The 13,947-nt window shown below is 51.7% G+C and overlaps 1 protein-coding gene across 1 annotated transcript in view; it reads left to right on the forward strand.

Moving 5' to 3' along the window:
• The first annotated feature begins 1,290 nt into the window (after window positions 1-1,290).
• The window catches only part of LOC123767082 (uncharacterized), a 151,220-nt gene continuing 138,563 nt past the window's right edge, over window positions 1,291-13,947 (forward strand). The window contains exon 1 of the mRNA XM_045756567.2: window positions 1,291-1,563. The gene's annotated coding sequence lies outside the window, so the exon portion shown is untranslated. The remainder of the gene's footprint in view (window positions 1,564-13,947) is intronic.

Below are 13,947 nucleotides of genomic sequence, written 5' to 3' on the forward strand. Positions count from 1 at the left end.
CACCTGGCCCCCCAGTGCCACCACCACCACCAGTACACTAACACACCTGGCACCCAAGTGCCACCACCACCATCAGTACACTAACACACCTGGCACCCCAGTGCCACCACCACCACCACCAGTACACTAACACACCTGGCCCCCCCCAGTGCCACCACCACCACCAGTACACTAACACACCTGGCCGCCCAGTGCCACCACCACCACCAGTACACTAACACACCTGGCCGCCCAGTGCCACCACCACCACCAGTACACTAACACACCTGGCACCCCAGTGCCACCACCACCACCAGTACACTAACACACCTGGCCCCCCAGTGCCACCACCACCACCAGTACACTAACACACCTGGCACCCCAGTGCCACCACCACCACCAGTACACTAACACACCTGGCACCCCAGTGCCACCACCACCACCAGTACACTAACACACCTGGCACCCCAGTGCCACCACCAGTACACTAACACACCTGGCACCCCAGTGCCACCACCACCACCAGTACACTAACACACCTGGCCGCCCAGTGCCACCACCACCACCAGTACACTAACACACCTGGCCGCCCACTGCCACCACCACCAGTACACTAACACACCTGGCCGCCCAGTGCCACCACCACCAGTACACTAACACACCTGGCCACCCAGTGCCACCACCACCACCAGTACACTAACACACCTGGCCGCCCAGTGCCACCACCAACACCAGTACACTAACACACCTGGCCGCCCAATGCCACCACCAACACCAGTACACTAACACACCTGGCCGCCCAGTGCCACCGCCACCACCAGTACACTAACACACCTGGCCGCCCAGTGCCACCGCCACCACCAGTACACTAACACACCTGGCCGCCCAGTGCCACCACCACCACCAGTACACTAACACACCTGGCCGCCCAGTGCTACCACCACCAGTACACTAACACACCTGGCCGCCCAGTGCCACCACCACCAGTACACTAACACACCTGGCCGCCCAGTGCCACCGCCCTTGTGTTCAAACTTTCAAGTAGGAGCTCGGCGCGACATGTTTTACCCGAGCCCGGCAACACAGGTGTCACAATAGAACACAAACTAATTACTCATCTCCATAGAAATATGTATTCCCCCGAGGAACACACACACACACACGCGTGCACGCTCGCGTCGACACACATGGAGAATCATCAGTGTTACATGAGAAATATGTGAGTTGAGGAGATAGGAGATGGTGGTGGGGGTGGAGAGCGGGTGGCAGCGGGGCGCCTCACCTGGGGCCGCCACAGGTAGTGACGGCGCTGCCGCCGCCAGTGTGTTGACACCTGCCGTGGGGGGTAGATGTCGCTGGTGCTCGTGCGCGTCCTTGTGTAGTGTTTTGTGTTGCGGGCGTGTGACGTTGTGTTGGGGTGAGTGTTGTCGAGCCGAGTGTTGTCGTGGTGTTGCGTCGAGTGTTGTCGAGCTGTCGGGGCGAGTGTTGAGGCCCCGGGCCGAGTGTGAAGGGAAGGAGAGAGCAAGTTATGGCCGGCCATTGTTGAGGTGACGGTCTTATTACTGCCGCCAGGAGCACTGTGGGGTGAGTATGTGTGTGTGTGTGTGGGTACTGGTGGGTACTGGCGGGTACTGGGCACCTGACGCAGGTGTGGCGGGGTTGTGCAACCCACACCGCTACCCGCACGCAACTTGTGCCCGCACTCTCGCGCCCTGCGTAATTACCCGCTCTCAGGTGACCCTCGGCTGGCTACCCGCACCCGCCCCTCATCCTCCTGTACCCGCACCCGTCCCTCATCCTCCTGTACCCACACCCGCCCCTCATCCTCCTATACCCGCCCCTCATCCTCCTATACCCGCACCCGCCCCTCATCCTCCTGTACCCACACCCGCCCCTCATCCTCCTATACCCACACCCGCCCCTCATCCTCCTATACCCACACCCGTCCCTCATCCTCCTATACCCGCACCCGCCCCTCATCCTCCTGTACCCGCACCCGCCCCTCATCCTCCTGTACCCGCACCCGCCCCTCATCCTCCTGTACCCGCACCCGCCCCTCATCCTCCTACCCCACACCCGCCCCTCATCCTCCTACCCCACACCCGCCCCACATCCTCCTACCCCACACCCGCCCCACATCCTCCTACCCCACACACGCCCCGCATCCTCCTACCCCACACCCGCCCCTCATCCTCCTACCCCACACCCGCCCCGCATCCTCCTTCCCCACACCCGCCCCACATCCTCCTACCACACACCCGCCCCACATCCTCCTACCCCACACCCGCCCCGCATCCTCCTACCCCACACCCGCCCCGCATCCTCCTACCCCACACCCGCCCCGCATCCTCCTACCCCACACCCGCCCCACATCCTCCTTCCCCACACCCGCCCCACATCCTCCTACCCCGCACCCGCCCCACATCCTCCTACCCCGCACCCGCCCCACATCCTCCTATACCCGCACCCGCCCCTCATCCTCCTATACCCGCACCCGCCCCTCATCCTCCTATACCCGCACCCGCCCCTCATCCTCCTATACCCGCCCCTCATCCTCCTATACCCGCCCCTCATCCTCCTATACCCGCCCCTCATCCTCCTATACCCGCCCCTCATCCTACCCCACACCCGTCCCTCATCCTCCTACCCCACACCCGTCCCTCATCCTCCTACCCCACACCCGTCCCTCATCCTCCTACCCCACACCCGTCCCTCATCCTCCTACCCCACACCCGTCCCTCATCCTCCTACCCCACACCCGTCTCTCATCCTCCTACCCCACACCCGTCCCTCATCCTCCTACCCCACACCCGTCTCTCATCCTCCTACCCCACACCCGTCCCTCATCCTCCTACCCCACACCCGTCCCTCATCCTCCTACCCCACACTCGTCCCTCATCCTCCTACCCCACACCCGCCCCACATCCTCCTACCCCACACCCACCCCACATCCCCCTACCCCACACCCGCTCCTCATCCTCCTACCCCACACCCGCTCCTCATCCTCCTACCCCACACCCGCCCCTCATCCTCCTATACCACACCCGCCCCACATCCTTCTACCCCACACCCGCCCCACATCCTCCTACCCCACACCCGCCCCACATCCTCCTACCCCACACCCGCCCCACATCCTCCTACCCCACACCCGCCCCACATCCTCCTACCCCACACCCGCCCCACATCCTCCTACCCCACACCCGCCCCACATCCTCCTACCCCACACCCGCCCCACATGCTCCTACCCCACACCCGCCCCACATGCTCCTACCCCACACCCGCCCCACATCCTCCTACCCCACACCCGCCCCACATCCTCCTACCCCACACCCGCCCCACATCCTCCTACCCCACACCCGCCCCACATCCTCCTACCCCACACCCGCCCCACATCCTCCTACCCCACACCCGCCCCACATCCTCCTACCCCACACCCGCCCCACATCCTCCTACCCCACACCCGCCCCACATCCTCCGACCCCACACCCGCCCAACATCCTCCTACCCCACACCTGCCCCACATGCTCCTACCCCACACCCGCCCCACATCCTCCTACCCCACACCCGCCCCACATCCTCCTACCCCACACCCGCTTTTATCTCCAATATACCATCAACTGTTCCTTCTTTCTAGCCCCCCCCCCTACCTTCATATCTATATCCTTCCCACACCCTGGGCCACACCCTGGTCACACCCCTCCCCACACCCTGGTCACACCCTGGCCCACACCCTGGGCACACCCTGGGCATACCCTGGCCCACACCCTGGCCCACACCCTGGTCCACACCCTGGCCCACACCCTGGGCCACACCCTGGCCCACACCCTGGCCCACACCCTGGCCCACACCCTGGGCCACCCCTCCCCACACCCTGGGCCACCCCTCCCCACACCCTGGTCACACCCCTCCCCACACCCTGGTCACACCCTGGCCCACACCCTGGGCCACCCCTCCCCACACCCTGGTCACACCCTGGCCCACACCCTGGGCCACCCCTCCCCACACCCTGGTCACACCCTGGCCCACACCCTGGCCCCACGCCACCCCCATCTTAGACATCCAACACTCCCCCCCCCCCCCTCCCCCAGAAGACACCTGGCAGGAGACGGTTGAACACTGCTGTTACCTTGAGCGTGAACGGGGACAGACAGACAGCAGGTGGTGGCGACTGTCTCGGGCGCTGGACGCGGGTCTTGGAGACCCTATCCTGGCTCTTGGCTATAAACTGCAATATACTTTATTAAATACCTCTATATATATTTATAAGTCAAACAGCAAGACAGATTTCTCCCGTCACATGTTTTAGGATTGATGACTTTCCGAGGTATGAAGATACCAGTTTAAAGACACTTTTCGTCGTTATTTGTTCAAATTCAAAATTCAAATTGAAAATTTAAAAATTCAGATTTTCAATTTGAATTTGGCTTGACACTGGGCGGGGGAGAGCTCTGGGGGTTATAAACCATGTGCCATCACCCACAGGAAACGCCATAGGTTGGCATACTTATTCGAACAGATGGGATTAGAATCGAACCCTTAGAGCTTTAGACTAATAGATGCCAGAGTAAGGAAAACAAAGATACCGCGTGTGTTGCTCTGTTGGCTCTGGGGCTACATAGTTGTGGTTGGCTCTTGGGGCTACATAGTTGTGGTTGGCTCTGGGGCTACATAGTTGTGGTTGGCTCTGGGGCTACATAACTGTGGTTAACTCGGGTCCGGACGAGCGACATTTCGATCAGGGAATCACAATGGCTAGGAATTGTGATTCACGTTATAGGAATTTCCGTAGCTTAACTGTTTGCCCGTTGAATACAATGCCAAACAAACATTGCTCTAGGTCCAACCACTTGGTCTGAACTATAGAGCGACGATCTCGCTTCGTTCAGTTCCCGACTGTCCAATGTGGGTGGGCACCATTCCTTCCCCCCGTCCCATCCCAAATCCGCGTCCTGATTCTTTCCAAGTGCTATATGGTGGTAATGGCTTGGCGCTTTCTCCTGGTAATTACCTTACCTTTGCTACGTCCTTGTGGTGTAGCAGTGGACTCGTGTGTGTGTGTGTGTGTGTGTGTGTGTGTGTGTGTGTGTGTGTGTGTGTGTGTGTGTGTGTGTGTGTGTGTGTGTGTGTGTGTGACTGATTTTATGAGAAGATTTTGACCTTAATAAATACAATTGAAATTGTCCTGATAGGTGACCAAACCACACATCAGAAAAATGGAAAAAAACGACGTAGTTTCGGTCCGTCCTGGACCATCCGAAACGTCATTTATTTCTCCATCTTCTCTGTTGTTTGACCATCATATCTTCAGTCACGTTATTGTGACTCATCTTCAGCTTCTAGATAGGTACCAGCCTAGAGGAGACGGTGTTCATATTCACACCAAAGGGTGAATATGTTTAAAACAGTGAATACAATACCTTAGAAACAGAGCGCATAAAGCAGGCGAATGCTAGGCTCGTATGAACAAATCCACAAGGGCCGTGGCGAGGGTTCGAACCTACGTCCGAGAGGATCCCAGACGTTGCCTTAATCGACTGAGCTACGACATGGTTAAAAGTATTGCAACCGGAAGTTGTACTGACCTTACTCGGAACCTGCAGCCTCTCCGGATTTGCCCTTGTGGATTTCTTCATTTGATGCATCACGCTATTGTGATTTCTGTGTGTAGGCTTGAATAATTGCTATACAAACAGCTAAAAATAAATGGGTGATAGGGAACTAATTTTGGTATAACACTGCTAGGGTTATCAGTTAAGGGTTATAATCATTTAAAGAAAAGCTAAGAATCAATATTAGAATTTATTGTATTCATGGATAGCCTAGTTAAATCTAACTGGAATCTGGGAACGACTGTAACTAAATTTTGCGGTGCTGATCACAATCACATGTAATAACTTCCCATAATTGCGAAAATAACTAATTTTGTCCGGTCTTTTGTAGTGCAGATAACATAGAACTGCATAGAAATTTACAAATAGAAGTTGGGTTAGCTTATCCCCGTCACTAAATACTAATAATTACATTAGTTTTACAGATCAATTGTTCGTTCTTGAATATATCTTGTGTTCCCTAGACTCGTCCAAGTGAGAAGGGCAGGCATAGTGCACAGAGCAGACCGAGGTATTCTCTGATATCAAAACAGACTGAGGTATTCTCTGATATCAAAGCAGACTGAGGTATTCACTGATATCAAAACAGACTGAGGTATTCTCTGATATCAAAGCAGACTGAGGTATTCACTGATATCAAAACAGACTGAGGTATTCTCTGATATCAAAGCAGACTGAGGTATTCTCTGATATCAAAACAGACTGAGGTATTCTCTGATATCAAAGCAGACTGAGGTATTCTCTGATATCAAAGCAGACTGAGGTATTCACTGATATCAAAACAGACTGAGGTATTCACTGATATCAAAACAGACTGAGGTATTCACTGATATCAAAACAGACTGAGGTATTCACTGATATCAAAACAGACTGAGGTATTCACTGATATCAAAACAAACTTGGGTATTATTTGATATCAAAACAGACTGAGGTATTCACCGATATCAAAACAGACAGGTATTATTTCATATCGAAACATATGTATTTTCGGATATCAAGGCAACAAAATCAAAGGGAAGACATGGTTGTTCACTGGAGGAAGAAGATACTTAGGCTGGAATATGAAGAACACATTCACCTTTGCCAGCAGCAGAGGACTCTGCCGGTCAAGGTAAGAGGGTTGTATTGTGTGGCCGGGTACTGGAACCGGTTAGAGTTGCGTTAGTCACCTGCACATTCTTCCCCCACAAAACTGTCTACCAATCATTTAACTCCCATGTTTGTACTTACCGTTGTTTACGTGTTTCCGGACAAATTGGTGGTCAGTCATCGCATCGTTACGGTTGCAGATGTTTAACATATTGGGCGGGCTAGCGTCGCCTCCCCTCCACACCCCTGACGGGTGGGGGGGTGGTGGTGGTAGTAATGATTTGTTTATTTCCTACCACAGTCGTTACAATGCCAGTCAGCCTATATACGTCTTGGTTCAAGTATGTTTATTGAGACAAGACAGAAATACATCGCGAAGGGATAGCGTAGCTTAGGCTATTTCTACCCCTCTGACGCCTTGGTTTATTCTTCGTGGACACAGTTAGAGATCTGCTACATTATATATAGTCAGGTGGATTATAGTACTCGACCACTAAGAGTGATAGAAGGGATTTTACTGTAACAATTCAATTAAAATGCTAACTAACATATTTACACTTCCATGGACGGAGTGAGAGATCTGCGAGGCTACGCATTTGGGTAGTGGGATACAGGTCCTGGATTACAAGGAGAGATTAAGTGCTTTTCACAATGGCACTTCTGTTACAGAGCTTACACAGTCAAATCACAATAATGTGATGAATATATGAGAAAAATGTGTACAGCAGGAGAGGGATTGAAGCTGTCTACTGGGTAATGTGGGTCAAGGTAATCATCTTGGGTTACCAGGACGCTCGTTCGATCCCCCGTCCTGCTACAAAGATTCTTACAATGGTAACTAGCGCATGTACACCTTTGTCTGACCCCCCCCCCCATATCCTCCCATGGAGTGCCATGGTTAGAGATCGACGGCGCGTTAATGACCCACACTAGAAAATGATGCCAATTAAACTGCCACAAATATTTCCCAATGACGAGGCAAGAACCATTAGAAAACTCAAGGATTTATCGGAATACGTAATTAAGAATATAGGACAAGGGGGGATATAAATACATCAGAGGCGAAGAGAAAATTTAGCCTATGCCAACATTTTTTTTTTAAATAAAACATTAAATAGGAGACCGTCTTGTAGATGTTAGTGCCTTTATAAACATGGCGAGAGTTGTGGAAAATTAGTAAACATCGCTCTTATCATTAGTAGCTGACATACAGGCCTATTAGCATCATAGTGAAATGGATACTTATAACAAATATTAAATACGAGATAATGTAGAAGCCTATTATTGTGAATAGCTCACTTAGCCCATGTTACAATAACACAATAAACATTTCAGCAGACCCGGTAGGATACATTGTCTGTTGACACAAACACACACACACACACACACACACACACACACACACACACACACACACACACACACACACACACTGTATACATCAATACCTCGGGGAGTAACTATGAAGAATGTGGTGCCTTATTACGTGAGACAATCTTGAAAACAATTGAATTTTAGAATTTTCCAACATTAATATAGTTAAAATTGGCCAAATGTCTGATGCGTTGTATATTCCATTGCTTGAATATAATCAACCCATCAACTGGGATGGTTCTTGGGTCATTAATGGAATCTGCTTTAATACAAATGACAAAATATTGTAATAAGAATATAATTAATGGCTTGTAGGGTTGTACCTGCTTGACCTGCTTGAGGTACTTCACCTTTCCCTTCATGTACACGAAGGGAAGATCTCGGTAAGAGTATTTCTGGCTTTGAAAGATTGTACTTCTCGTCCACCAACATATGTACATAAGGAGTTGTACGTAAGAAACATAGAGGTTGAACGTAAGATACATAGGGGGTTGTACATAAGATACAGCGGGGGTTGTATTTTAACAACCCTATGTATCTTCTTGTATATGGATACATATTACTGGACAACTGTTCCCATTAGGAGTTGTGTAATAGACACGAGATTATTTTATGGTAGATTATCTAGTCTTTGTTCCGTCACTCCAGCTGTCTTAATAGTGTGTGTGGTGTGTGTGTGTGTGTGTGTGTGTGTGTGGTGTGTGTGTGGTGTGTGTGTGGTGTGTGTGGTGTGTGTGTGGTGTGTGTGGTGTGTGTGTGTGTGTGTGTGTGTGGTGTGTGTGGTGTGTGTGTGGTGTGTGTGGTGTGTGTGTGTGTGTGTGTGTGTGTGTGTGTGTGGTGTGTGGTGTGTGTGTGGTGTGTGTGGTGTGTGTGTGTGGTGTGTGTGTGGTGTGTGTGTGGTGTGTGTGTGTGTGTGTGGTGTGTGTGTGTGTGTGTGTGTGTGTGTGTGGTGTGTGTGTGTGTGTGGTGTGTGTGTGGTGTGTGTGTGTGTGTGTGTGTGTGTACTCTCACTGTATGACTCGTCGTCACTTCCGGCGACGTATTGAAATACACAGCTGTATATCCTTCAAATATTTCCAGTTTCATTTTCCTTCTTGGTTATATGTTTTCATTCTTCGTGGTACACACACACACACACACACACACACACACACACACACACACACACACACACACACACACACACACACACACACACACAGATTAAGCAAGAAAGAGAGGGCTGGGCGGACTGCATTTTCTTGGATTGTCGGAAAGCCTTTGACACAGTACCGCATAAGAGGCTGGTACATAAGCTGGAGAGACAGGCAGGTGTAGCTGGTAAGGTGCTCCAGTGGATAAGGGAGTATCTAAGCAATAGGAAGCAGAGAGTTACGGTGAGGGGTGAGACCTCCGATTGGCGTGAAGTCACCAGTGGAGTCCCACAGGGCTCTGTACTCGGTCCTATCTTGTTTCTGATATATGTAAATGATCTCCCGGAGGGTATCGATTCATTTCTCTCAATGTTTGCGGACGATGCTAAAATTATGAGAAGGATTAAAACAGAAGAGGACTGTTTGAGGCTTCAAGATGACCTAGACAAGCTGAAGGAATGGTCGAACAAATGGTTGTTAGAGTTTAACCCAACCAAATGTTATGTAATAAAGATAGGTGTAGGGCGCAGGAGGCCAGATACAAGGTATGATCTGGGAGAGGAAATTCTTCAGGAGTCTGAGAAGGAAAAAGACTTGGGGGTTGATATCACGCCAGACCTGTCTCCTGCAGCACATATCAAGCGGATAACATCAGCGGCATATGCCAGGCTGGCCAACATACGAACGGCATTCAGAAATTTGTGTAAAGAATCATTCAGAACTTTGTATACCACATATGTCAGGCCAATCCTGGAGTATGCAGCCCCAGCATGGAGTCCATATCTAGTCAAGGATAAGACTAAACTGGAAAAGGTTCAAAGGTTTGCCACCAGACTAGTACCCGAGCTGAGGGGTATGAGCTACGAGGAGAGACTACGGGAATTAAACCTCACTTCGCTGGAAGACAGAAGAGTTAGGGGGGACATGATCACCACATTCAAGATTCTGAAGGGAATTGATAGGGTAGATAAAGACAGTCTATTTAACACAAGGGGAACACGCACAAGGGGACACAGGTGGAAACTGAGTGCCCAAATGAGCCACAGAGATATTAGAAAGAACTTTTTTAGTGTCAGAGTGGTTGACAAATGGAATGCATTAGGGGGTGATGTGGTGGAGGCTGACTCCATACACAGTTTCAAGTGTAGATATGATAGAGCCCAATAGGCTCAGGAACCTGTACACCTGTTGATTGACAGTTGAGAGGCGGGACCAAAGAGCCAGAGCTCAACCCCCGCAAACACAACTAGGTGAGTACAACTAGGTGAGTACACACATGAAGTACTTAATGAAACGGACAGAGAGAAAGATCTAGGAGTTGATATCACACCAAACCTGTCTCCTGAAGCCTACATAAAAAGAATAACGTCTGCGGCATATGCGAGGCTGGCTAACATCAGAACAGCGTTCAGGAACCTGTGTAAGGAATCATTCAGAACCTTGTATAACATGTATAACACCAGTATACAAGAGGTTGTATACATATGAGTTATAAGGAAAGGCTGAGGGAATTCCACCTTACACAGCTGGAAGACAGAAGAGTTCGGGGGGACATGATAACGACATCAGGGGAATTATCAGGGGAATTGACAGGGTAGATAAGGACGGATTATCATTAATAGCACAAGAGTAGCCCCAGTAAAACCAGCAACAGTAGCCCCAGTAACATCACTAGCAACAGTAGTGCCAGTAACACCAGCAACAGTAGCCCCAGTAACACTAGCAACAGTAGCCCCAGTAACATCACTAGCAACAGTAGCCCCAGTAACATCACCAGCAACAGTAGCCCCAGTAACATCACTAGCAACAGTAGCCCCAGTAACATCACCAGCAACAGTAGCCCCAGTAACACCACCAGCAACAGTAGCCCCAGTAACATCACTAACAACAGTAGCCCCAGTAACATCACTAGCAACAGTAGCCCCAGTAACATCACTAGCAACAGTAGCCCCAGTAACATCACCAGCAACAGTAGCCCCAGTAACACCACCAGCAACAGTAGCCCCAGTAACACTAGCAACAGTAGCCCCAGTAACATCACTAGCAACAATAGCCCCAGTAACACCAGCAACAGTAGCCCCAGTAACACCACCAGCCACAGTAGCCCCAGAAACACCAGCAACAGTAGCCCCAGTAACACCACCAGCAACAGTAGCCCCAGTAACACCAGCAATAGTAGCCCCAGTAACACCACCAGCAACAGTAGCCCCAGAAACACCAGCAACAGTAGTCCCAGTAACACCAGCAACAGTAGCCCCAGTAACACCAGCAACAGTAGCCCCAGCAACAGTAGCCCCAGTAACACCACCAGCAACAGTAGCCCCAGTAACACTAGCAACAGTAGCCCCAGTAACACTAGCAACAGTAGCCCTAGTAACACCACCAGCAACAGTAGCCCCAGTAACACCACCAGCAACAGTAGCCCCAGTAACACCAGCAACAGTAGCCCCAGTAACACCAGCAACAGTAGCCCCAGAAACACCAGCAACAGTAGCCCCAGTAACACCACCAGCAACAGTAGCCCCAGTAACACCACCAGCAACAGTAGCCCCAGTAACACCACCAGCAACAGTAGCCCCAGTAACACCAGCAACAGTAACCCCAGTAACACCACCAGCAACAGTAGCCCCAGTAACATCACTAACAGTAGCCCCAGTAACACTACTAGTAACAGTAGCCCCAGTAACACCACCAGCAACAGTAGCCCCAGTAACACTAGCAACAGTAGCCCCAGTAACACCACCAGCAACAGTAGCCCCAGTAACACCAGCAACAGTAGCCCCAGTAACACCAGCAACAGTAGCCCCAGTAACACCAGCAACAGTAACCCCAGTAACACCACCAGCAACAGTAGCCCCAGTAACATCACTAGCAACAGTAGCCCCAGTAACACTAGCAATAGTAGCCCCAGTAACACCAGCAACAGTAGCCCCAGTAACACCACCAGCAACAGTAGCCCCAGTAACACCAGCAACAGTAGCCCCAGTAACACCAGCAACAGTAACCCCAGTAACACCAGCAACAGTAGCCCCAGTAACATCACTAGTAACAGTAGCCCCAGTAACACCACTAGTAACAGTAGCCCCAGTAACACCACTAGTAACAGTAGCCCCAGTAACACCACCAGCAACAGTAGCCCCAGTAACACTAGCAACAGTAGCCCCAGTAACACTAGCAACAGTAGCCCCAGTAACACCACCAGCAACAGTAGCCCCAGTAACACTAGCAACAGTAGCCCCAGTAACACCAGCAACAGTAGCCCCAGTAACACCACCAGCAACAGTAGCCCCAGTAACACTAGCAACAGTAGCCCCAGTAACACCAGCAACAGTAGCCCCAGTAACACCACCAGCAACAGTAGCCCCAGTAACACTAGCAACAGTAGCCCCAGTAACACCAGCAACAGTAGCCCCAGTAACACCACCAGCAACAGTAGCCCCAGTAACACTAGCAACAGTAGCCCCAGTAACACCACCAGCAACAGTAGCCCCAGTAACACTAGCAACAGTAGCTCCAGTAACACCAGCAACAGTAGCCCCAGTAACACCACCAGCAACAGTAGCCCCAGTAACACTAGCAACAGTAGCCCCAGTAACACCAGCAACAGTAGCCCCAGTAACACCACCAGCAACAGTAGCCCCAGTAACACTAGCAACAGTAGCCCCAGTAACACCAGCAACAGTAGCCCCAGTAACACCACCAGCAACAGTAGCCCCAGTAACACCACCAGCAACAGTAGCCCCAGTAACACCACCAGCAACAGTAGCCCCAGTAACACCAGCAACAGTAGCCCCAGTAACACCACCAGCAACAGTAGCCCCAGTAACACCAATAGAGTGGAATACCTTTAGTGTGTGTTGACATGATCAGGGTGGTGGCGCGCACGTGCGTGCGTGCAGGTGTGTAGTGACAGATATAGATCTCACGGCACAGGTGTAATAATTAAGCGCCTCAGGTCAGGCGGAGTAAGGGCACAGGTGTCGTGGTTAGAGCAGGTGTGTTTGTGTGTGTGTGTGCGTGTGTGTGTGTGTGTGTGCGTGTGTGTGTACTTACCTATTTGTGCTTGCGGGGGTTGAGCTCTGGGTCTTTGGTCCCGCCTCTCAACCGTCAATCAACAGGTGTATAGGTTCCTGTGTGTGTGTGCGTGTGTGTGTGTGTGTGTGCGCGTGCGCGTGTGTGTGGGGTGTGTAGCGAGGGCTCTGCGGTGCAACTGTTGTTAAGGTCAACTTGTTCTTGTTGTGGAATCCTTGACTTCTCATTGATCTTAAAGCTCAGCTCCCTGCTTCAGTCTTCCCTCACGTTGGCTGAGTTGGTTTCCTGGTTGTCTAAGTCGGCAGTACCTGTGGTGGGTAGCCACCACCACCACCACAGGCTAGCCACCACCACCACCACCACCACAGGCTAGCCACCACCACCACAGGCTAGCCACCACCACCACCACCACCACAGGCTAGCCACCACCACCACAGGCTAGCCACCACCACCACAGGCTAGCCACCACCACCACCACCACAGGCTAGCCACCACCACCACCACCACAGGCTAGCCACCACCACCACAGGCTAGCCACCACCACCACAGGCTAGCCACCACCACCACCACCACAGGCTAGCCACCACCACCACCACCACAGGCTAGCCACCACCACCACAGGCTAGCCACCACCACCACAGGCTAGCCACCACCACCACAGGCTAGCCACCACCACCACCACCACAGGCTAGCCACCACCACCACAGGCTAGCCACCACCACCACCACAGG

Source organism: Procambarus clarkii, chromosome 53, assembly GCF_040958095.1.
Source record: "Procambarus clarkii isolate CNS0578487 chromosome 53, FALCON_Pclarkii_2.0, whole genome shotgun sequence".
In the NCBI taxonomy this organism is placed as follows: Eukaryota; Metazoa; Arthropoda; class Malacostraca; order Decapoda; family Cambaridae; genus Procambarus; species Procambarus clarkii.